This window comes from Pipistrellus kuhlii, unplaced genomic scaffold (assembly GCF_014108245.1).
Source record: "Pipistrellus kuhlii isolate mPipKuh1 unplaced genomic scaffold, mPipKuh1.p scaffold_m20_p_5, whole genome shotgun sequence".
Lineage (NCBI taxonomy): Eukaryota > Metazoa > Chordata > Mammalia > Chiroptera > Vespertilionidae > Pipistrellus > Pipistrellus kuhlii.
The window spans coordinates 19,708,853-19,719,466 of record NW_023425551.1 but is presented as its reverse complement, the minus strand read 5'-3'; positions in this window follow the sequence as shown (position 1 = coordinate 19,719,466).

The following is a 10,614-nucleotide window of genomic DNA, read 5'->3' as shown; positions in this document are numbered from 1 at the left end:
GGGGCACTGACCATGCAGGACCCAGGGAGAAAAGAGAAGCATAGGTACCCATTGACTGGCCTCCCTCACTGATCTTGGGTTAAGAGATGTCATTTGATCATGGGCTGTCAAGTCCCTTACCCTTCCAGGTCTGTGCATGTGCAAGGCCGATGCTGGCTTCACAGAAACCTTGGTGCAAACAAAGCCAGACATTGAAAGCTGTCAGGCACCCACGTGTGAAGCTGCTTACCAACAGCAATGGCTTTAGGAAAAGGTGGGATGAGAAGGTCTGAGGCAAGGAACGAAAGTCCCGCACAGATAACTGAATCCCAAGGTCAAATAATATTTAACTTATAGTTTATAGCACATGTGTCAAACACAAGGCCCGCGGGCCAAATCCGTCCTGCCAGGCCTTGCAATGTGGCCCGAACCGCGCTGTCATCACTGCACTCTGCTGCGTTTCCATCACAATGACAGTTTATGACTGTTCAGTAAACCATTCGGCCCGCGATTTAGGCTGGATTTTAGATTTTGGCCCCTTCTCTGATTGAGTTCGACACCCCTAGATAGTCTACTGATGCTGTAGTCTTTTTTGTTTGTTTTGTTTTGTTGTACTACTAGGTTTATTGTTGCTGTTGTCTGAATTTTCAAAAGTTATAGAATCACAAATATTTTAGAGACTGGACCTTTGAAATTCTTTTAGAGATAAGGAAACGAAACACATGTTGGAGAAACATGTTTTCCAAAGTCACAAATCTGGTCTAAATAAATGTTCTACATCACTTTGTAGAGGCCTTTCAAACCACACTGTTGAAAAATAGTTCTTAGGTGTCTGAAACATGTAGATGAATTCAACGATTTGAATGACATTACCTTCTTTAGGAGCTTTCTTAGAGTTTGATTAGCCAATTACAAAGATATTTGTTTAGCTTGCTGAGATTCCCATTTATTCTGAAATTTGTTACCAAGAGATGCAGCAAAATCATTTTTTAATCTTGTTACTAATGCCCTAAAAGATTTAAAAAAATTCTATAGTATTTTTTTAAATTGTGTTTTTTTTTTAAATATTGTAGATTTGAAATCTAGCAGCATAAATAGCAATATGTTCAGAATAGGTATATTGGAAGCAGAGGCAGCTGGGAGAGGCCAGGAGCCAGCCTGCCTGGGTGCATCAGTTTGCTCAGGAGCCATGGGCCTGGGGCAAGTTACCCTGCTTCTGCCTACCTCATTTTCCTCATCTATAAAATGGGAACAATTACAGTACATGCTACAAGACTATTATGAGGCTTCAATTCGTTAATATTTGTAAGTCCCTTAGAATAGTGCCTGACACAGAATACGTCTTATTAAAATAATTAGTCTCTTGGGGGATGAGAAAGGTTATTGGTTTATTTTGTTTTGTTTTATTTTGTAACTAGGTGAAAAGTCATTGTCAAGGCTACTGTTTCCATTCATACTTGACTTTTTTCTCTCAAGTATAGAAGTTGGACATCTCTATGGTTATATTATGTACTGTTAAAAGATAAAGAGGCATATTAAAAAATTTAAGAGTTTATTAGAGCAAAAATTGACATGAATCGGGCAGCATCCAACCCACCAGACAGAAAGGAGTCTGTACAAAACAAAAAGATTTTTATAGACAGAGGGAGTAGGAACAAGGAAGGCATATGAGGCAAAAAACATGGGTTGGTTATTGCAAAGTTACTTTCCAAGTTTAGGGCATGGTAGGGTCTATCAGGCAGATTGCCTAATGATTATTGACCAGGCAATTCCTGATGGACTGGTTTAAGATTCCATTTCTGGAATCTTCCAGTTGGCAATGTGGGACTTAGCATAAGTGACTTCATTTTGGGCATATTTCTTGTTTTCCACAGTACTTTATTTCATTTATTGATGGCACTATTTTCTCTTTTGATATTAAATATAGTAAAACCATTTTCTTGCCAAGTCTTGGGTTTTGGGAATATCCTCTGCCTAAAATTTTTCACCTAATTTATAATAACAATAAATTTAAAAAAACAAAACAAATGCACAACAACAACAATGAACCCAACGCGGTAGAAGAAATAAAAATGGCTGAATTTAAAGTTGAATTTTTCCTGATACAACTTTAAATTGTTGTAACCACTTGAAGGGACCATTGTACTGATGGTTCTTTAAAAATATTTTAGGCCCCTTTGAGTTGAAAAAAAAACACCACATCTATTCAGATAAATGAACTATATTTAATAAATAATTGTGATACCTTTTTCATCAAGTGGCAATAGCAATACCCATACCTCCTTCTCACAAGATTTGTAAAGTTGAAAATTTCAAAAAAAATTTTTTTGAATGCAACCCTTCTATTGTTAATCAGCACTCTGCCCATATAACTTGACTCAGAAATCAGTAACCAAATATTCTGCAAACTTTAAAATAGTCTGTTTGCAGAAGTTATTACTGTGAATGGGTGGATTCAGGCATTCTTCATGAGGATGGCCATGCAGCCACATTTCCTTTAGAAAGTTCAAAAGCTGCCGGGTTTCTAACTGACAACTGCAGGCAGCCAGGCAGAAGAGAATTACAGGTCGTTTTGGCAAAACAGAAAGAAAAAAAAAATTAGAAACTTACTGTCTTTGTCTATTGGAAAGATCTTGAGAAGGTAGTGTCTGTAGGATTATTTTATTTCTTGGGTTTTCCACAAACATGTCTGCCCCTCTCCGCTCTGTTTGCAGCTGGAGCTGCAGCTCAGAAATCTGTAAACACGCCGGCTGTTTAAAAGGAAATTCTGGGGCTTAATGAAGTCTGCACATTGGCAGGCCTGGCCTGCTGGGTTCAAGACACTGAAAGCAGCCGCCGGGGAATTTCTCAGCCTTTAGAAACTGTCTCAGTTCTGTGAGTTTGCTCAAGTGCATGAAGGCTGTTTGCAAGGGAGGCTGCCTGCTGTGTGGGTCTGCTCTCCTCCCAGGAGCTCAGAAAAGGTGAGAGGGCTCCTCCAAGGCCTCTCTTTTCCTTGAACTGACACAATAGTTTCTTCAGCAGGTCCCTCTGGCAGGGAGTTCTCCCTCTCGCATCTCTCACACTGGGGCATTTTTCCACATTTCCAGGATTATGGCCACTTTTACTTAGATCTATGTGTGCTGCCTCCACATACAAAGAAGCACTTGGGGACAGGATTAGTAGGATTAGAAGAGATTCACATATGTCCAGTTCAAGCAATTGGTATTCAAAGCTTTACACTTTCAAATGCCACCAAGAGAGAGAAAAGGAACAGGGAGCTTGCTTTGCATTTCAGCACCTTCAAGAGGGGACTAGGGCTTTTGATTGGTGTTTAAAGCAGAAGGGATAAACAGATTCCTCTTAGGTTTAATCCAGTCCAGCCTCTATGGCCTCAAATCTGGGGAAACAAATAGCAGTGCTCCCAGCCCCCAGAATCACAAACTTCTGTAATTTGATGGTAGTTGGTGTTCCAAGTAGCATGCCACAGAGTGTGTGTTTATAGGAGGTCCCTTTCCCAGTTGTGATTTACTGTTTTATATATATATATATATATATATATATATATATATATATATATATATATGCATTTCTTCAGGATCTCCCTTGCAAAATATTCATGACTCTGTTTGCACAATATAACAATGACACTCAGCTTTGCAGCAATGACATATAGCAGAGGTTTGATTTGTTTTGATTTGTTAGTGTTGAGGGGTCAGGGGTACACTGGGTAACGGAAAATAAAGAAAAATGTAGTAGAATTATACTTGAAATCTGAAAACAGCCGTTGAAATTATAAAATTGTTCCTTATATTTTCTGTGGAGACAAAAGTAGACACCTCCCCATCACCTCTGTTGCAATAGTTCAATGCAACAGAACTATTTTCTTATCAATATATTCTCTCCCCACCTACTCCCATGCCCCTTCAATCTCCTATTCCTAAAAAGGCCCATTTTCTTCTATAAAAGAACAAAATAACATGGTAAATAACTACCATTTTTTTGGATTATATTGTATCACTACTGATTCTATTAATTCCCATTAGCAAATATATAAGAAAAGTTTTTCTCTAGATTATATTGTATTTTATATTTTACTTAGCAATATGAAACCTTGATTATAAGATCAGGTGGTGCTAAAATCATGCCCCTTTACTATCAATAAATCTCTTTCTAAATTCATTTTATTAATGGAGAAAGTTTACTCTAGCTGTTATTGGACCTGGGATTCAGTCCCAAATCTGTTATTAATTAGATGTTAATCTTCATCAAGTCCCTGTCTTAATAGTGAGAGGAGATAAGAGAAATTTAAAAAAGAATACCAGGATAATATTTTGTTAAGGCAAACTATAAGAGGATAAAGCTGAACAAAGATTGTGAACTGGTAAGAATATATACTGAAGATAAGGTAAGAAATTCTTTTTTTCCAAAAGTATGACTTTAAAATGTTTACAAAACACTATTATTGTATTTAACCCTCACAATGGCATATGTCATGAGTATCACTTTCATTGTACAGATGACAAGGTGTAAGTTCAGAAATAGTAAGAAACTTGTGTAAGTCTGCACAGCTGGTAAGTAGCCACTCTTATCCAGGAATCTTACAGTATTTGTCTTTTTGTGACTCCCTAATTTCACCTGGTATAATGTCCTCACCCATGTTGTTGCATTAGTCAGAATTTCTTTCCTTCTTAAAGTTGGGTGATATTTGATTTTTTGTATATACCACATTTTGCTTATGCATTCATTTACCAACGGCATTTTGGTTGCTTCCACTCTGGCTATTCCTGCATAATGCTTTAAACTCTTGGATATAAACCTCAAAATGGGATCTCAGTAATATTTTGAAATATATGTACTTTATTTTAGAAGAAATTGGGAAATGAGTTCTTTATACTAGTATAGCCATGCACTGTGCATAAAATTTAAAAATGTTGGTTATCACTTTGAAATCTAGGGGTATCAGTTAAAATGCATATGGCTGCTAATAACAGAATACCCAAGTAAGTAGCATTAACAATTTAAGACATTTATTAGATTCATTAAAAAGATTGTTGAGAAGTTGACCCAGATCTGCTCTAGGTTTTAATCGGTGTTTGTTCTTTGCTTCTCTTCTGCTCTGCCAATGGGTTGGCTTTTCATTCTCATGTAACCTCATGTTCACAAAATGTCAGCCACAATTATTGTCATTTCTATCCTCAGGAAGCAGAAAGAAGAAGTAAAAGAGATTTCCTTTTGTCAGAGAAGAAAGCAGTTTCCCAGAAGCCTCCAGCAGGCTTCTTCTTATTCTCATTGGCCAGCACGGGGCCATATGACCGCCTCTATCTCTAGTAGAGAAAGTGAAGATCTGACAAAATGGAAATAGATTAATATGATTGAGACCAATCTGGAGTCATCCCTTCAGTGTGAACGCATTGTCAAATATATATTAAAAAAATAAACATACATTTGTTTACAAGAAAGAAAATGAGGAATGACTTGGACAAGCAACTGGTGGTATCTGTGTGGTAGGCCCAGGATCCCGAGTGTCAGGTCCTTCCTAGCCAGTGGATGACTAAAATGTCGGTGCCCATAGTGTAATCTTCATGGAGGTGTGATGTGATAACCCCTCTATAGTTCTTTTTAAAAATATATATTTTATTGAGTTTTTTACAGAGAGGAAGAGAGAGGGATAGAGAGTTAGAAACATCAATGAGAGAGAATCATTGATCAGCTGCCTCTTGCACACCCCCTACTGAGGATGTGCCCGCAGCCAAGGTACATGCCCTTGTCCAGTATCGATCCAGAGACCTTTCAGTCCACAGGCCGATGCTCTATCCACAGAGCCAAACCGGTTTCAGCCCCTCTATAATTCTTAGCCCACTTTCTTCCCATTCTCTTAAAAGATTGGTTCAAAGCTTTTGTCTCTTTAAATCATCAATATCTCATTCCCCAGTTCTTACTTTCAGCTGTGACTTTGTTTCTTAATAATATTTGAGTAAATAGGGTTAAAAGAAGAAATCTTCCAAAAGCACCAACCCCCACTTCCACCTACATCCCTGCATCTGGGTCTATGCATTGCCTTCCTTTTCGCTATCCTTTCTGTGTTCCTCTGGAAGGCCTTTCCCCTCTACTTGTGTGTGGTGTCCACCCCTTCTCACCTACTCAATTGCATGGATCTAGCAATTGTCCCCTCTCTCCTCTGCATCATCAGTTTCTTCTCACTACTAGATTATTCCCATAAATATACAAGCATGTTGTCATTTCTACCATCTTCAAAAACCAAAATAAATACTGGCCCAGTATTGTATCATTTTTCTGCTTCTCTTTTAGCAAAACTATTTGAAAGAGTTTTTATTGTTACATTTTCCATTTTTTCCATCCCGCCTTTTCTCAAATTTACTCCATTGTGACTACTCCCCCCATTATACCATTAAAACTGTTTTTTTATCATAGATTGTCAATGACTTCCACATTGATAAATCTCAAACTTCTTCTGCAGACCTATCAAGAGAATTTGACTCTGCAGATAACTGCCTTTTCGTTAAAACTCTGTTTCCATTTGGCTTTCTCCCTAGCATGTGATTTAGAGGGACCGAGAACTTGTCATACTCCCTCCTAAAACTAGTGGATTCCATACATCAATTTTATTTTGAAAAGTCACAACACGTTCCAGGTGTCTACTCCAACTTCTGAGAGGTACCGTGGTGTTCTTACATTACTGATTCTCTGCTTGCCAAGTGGTAGGGGCTTAGGAAAGAATGGGTCCCTGTCTTAATAGTGAGGGGAGATAAGAGAAAAAGTTTAAAAGACTACCAGGATAATATTTTTATAAGGCAAACTATAAAAGAATAAAGATGAACAAAAGTAGACTGGTAAGAACATATACAGACGATAGAGTAAGAAATTTCTTTTTAATTGTGATTTTAAAAGGTTTGCAAAACATTATTATTTGATCCTCACAGTGGCATCTGTCATGAGTATTAATTTCATTGCACGGATGACAAGATGGAAGTTCAGAAATAGTAAGAAACTTGTGTAAGTCTGCACAGCTGGTAAGCATCAACTCCTACCCAAGAAATTTGGTGGGCTGTGAAGTTTTTCATGTATAATATCTGCCTCTGGTTTTCATAGCATAAAGTGGGCCCTCTCATTAATGGTTAAGTGGTATTTCTGTTTACAACTCAAAAATTATCAGTATGTCTTATTTATAGCTCTCTAAGAGTTCATCTTTCCTATAAGCTCATGATATTTTCAAGCTTTGGCCAGAAGACAACTTATTAAAAACAAACAAACAAAAAAAACTACATAGTATTCTTTATGCATTTATATTATTTGCTGGTTTATTTTTGTTCCCTTTGTTATTGATGGCTTTATCAAACGGACATGAAGGGCACCACAGACATGGAGAGGGACTATTCTCTTGTTATTTTAGCCCTGTCTTAAAAAAGGATTTCAACTCCAATCTGCATATGCCCTTTGGATTTTAATTTTTGCAGCTATTTAAAACCCTTAAGGCAAATTGGTCATAGGCTCTTGGTCAATATCTTTCCTGCCACATAGATCTTCTAGCAATATTTTTCTAATGGGTGTCTGTTTTGGGCATTATTTTCTATTAAATGTAATTACTTTAATTAATAAATCTAATGGGGGCAAAAAGGCTGTTCTCTACTTTTACAGCAGGCAAAACTTTGATAAAAATGAAGAGACAGGACAATTATAGCAAGTGCACTTGAAAATTATATACACGATTGCATTTGATTCCTCTTTACAGAAATAAATCACATAGAAAAGTTCTTGTTCAGAGAAAACAAATTTTTACTCTGCAAATAATTTTAAGTAAGCTTATAAATCATGCTGACAAAATAAAAACCTTTTTCTCACTATGAATTTCTAGCTTCATATTCTTAGTTAAGTAATTGTATTACATAATTGCATCGTGAGCAGTTAGGACACTGAAGTTGTCCTTCAATATAAAGCTGAAAGTTCTCTTATTTTTCTTCTTCTTAGCGATGGAAAAAAATGAAGAACTTGTTTGGGAACACTGTCCAGCAGCACTAGGATGTCTACAGTATTGACTTTCAAAAATGATTTTCCTTAGCAGGGTTTCAGTCTGGTTGTATTTTTCTCTTCACCTTCACAGCACTCTCTGAGCCATCCCAGTACTCAGAAGTAGCATCCCCCAAGGATTGCTCAGTGTTCATTCTCACAGCTCTGTCTCATGCAATCTGACTGGCTTCACGGATGGCAGATGCATGACTGGTGAATGAGAGTTCCAGAGTCTTCTGGGCATTGATTTTATTTCAAACTGGCTACATCCCTGACTTTGAAAAATAGCCACAGATGTGCTCTATATTAGAATATTATTTCAGCATCAATGTTACAATTTACATAAATTTCTAAAATAAACACATATTTTGGGAATGCTTTCCTACAAACAACTCCATTAAGTGCACTTAAGAGTAGGATTAAGTTTATGTATTGTAAACTAAGGACATGTACACAATATTTACTACACCCTCCTTCTCTTCCTGGTCCTTCTCATTTCAAAGGTGGTTTTTGTTTTTTTCTGAAAGTCTAGTTGTATTTATTATACTTGCCATAATAAAAAGAAAGAAAAACAAAGTGATAAAGCAAAAGGCGAAAGACTTATGCAATCTGAAGAGAAACCAGGGTATCCAAAGTGATAAAGTATCTAATTAAAATAATCACCTCTGTAAATATAAGTAGTTTAATATTCTCCTATTTCCTATTATCAATGGTTATAAGATAATTGAATTACTAGGGAAATACGAGGGTTTGAAAAATTATCAAGTTTCATCAATATCTTAATGTCATGTAATAAAAAGATAATTATTTTCATTATCACTTTATGTTGTAAAAAATAACATATTCCAAATATATGGACTGTTTTTAACATCCAGATCTTGATAGTACTGTTGAGAATATCATTTCAATTGTTAAATAACAGACTCAGAGTCATCTGCATGTAAAATACAGAATGATAAATATCTAGAAACTGTGAGTAATGGTTTGTTTCCAGTTTGCTTCCTCCCTCTCTACCCTTCAGGTCCCCACATGAACCTAAATAAAAGTAACCTGAGGCTTGTACTGCCTGGATAATTGCTTAAATTTTATTACATATTATAACAGTGTAAAGATGAAAATTCAGCCAATATTTCATATTCTGTGCTACTTTATGTTAAGATATATTAATAACAAATTGTAAATAGTGACAATTTGGTCTTAGAAACCTTACATTTATGTTATTGGTGTTATGAAAACAAAACAAGACTTAGCTATAAATAGAAAAATACAATGGACTAATGAGGAAGGAAGTTTTCATTTGCTTTTAGAAATAATGGAGCAGAGTCCACCTGGTCCATATCACAGATTCTGTATAAAATCAATCAGTCATGGAAATGTCAATTTTTGAAAACTGCCATTTTGACTTTTCAGGATTCAGTAGCAGAGTCCTTAATTATTATCTTCTCAAAATAATGTATGTAAATCTATATTTGTTAAGAGTCCATATAACATTTCAAATACAACTATGAACAGATATATAATACTTTGTCTTTATTATCATCTGAAAAATAATTTATTCCTTTTCATTTAGGATTGAAAGACTTCAAATAAATATTTTAATGTATTTAACTTTATGCAATATACATGTATGCTTCAGAATGTACAAGTATAGATACCTATAAAGAAAAGGTAGCATAATAAGTTGATGACACAACTTATTTATCCTTTTATCCTCTCTTGCTCTAAACATAGGTTCTTACATTCTAATGCCTTTGTGGTATCTTTTATTTATATACTTTTTGTATAAACATGCATATTATTGAATTGAAAATGAAAATTATGAATATGCTACCTAACATTTATTTCTAATATGAATATTTATCTCTGAAATAAAACTTATTCCTTAAGCATGTTAGCAAAGAGTGTAGCAATATTTAACTATCTAATAGAATGTACCAAGGAGATGGTATAATAATTTCCAATAATAAAAAGGAGAATTTCATATTCTGTGCTACTTTATGTTAAGATATAAAATTGTATATAGTAGTTTTAACTATAAGGTCATAAAAGAATTAAATTAATAACAATAAAGTACTAATTTGAAATCATCTGGTGGTTCTTAAACTATTGGTATTAATGGAACCACAAATCCACAATGTCAGGACACATGCCAAGAATGTGTGTAAGCATGCAAATTTTAATATAACTCATTGGTTTACATGATTGAACACTAGTGATATTTAAATCAACTTAAACATTCCAATCTTGAGAAAAAAAAATGTTTTCAATTTATAGGCTTATGAGGGAAACTCAGTAGAGGTTTTGGCAATTGAGCAGATGTTACTGGAATGGGGAGGGGGAAAGAGAGAGGGAGAGAGTACTGAAGTATGCTCACTAATTGAGCAAAATCCTACAAATGAAACCCAGACGTTTATATCTCCTTTGACTTTAGTCAGTCTTTAAATAATTGTAATGAGTGTAAGTTCTAGCCAGACTTGCTGCTCATGCATCATTAAAATCAAACTTCTTCTGCCAGTGTGTTAACTTGTCTATATATTCACATAATTAGCCACTCAGCAATTTATGCTCTTCTGGTACTTCCTTGCATCTTCCAATCTCACATCCAACATTGCAAAAAGCAGTTACTATCTC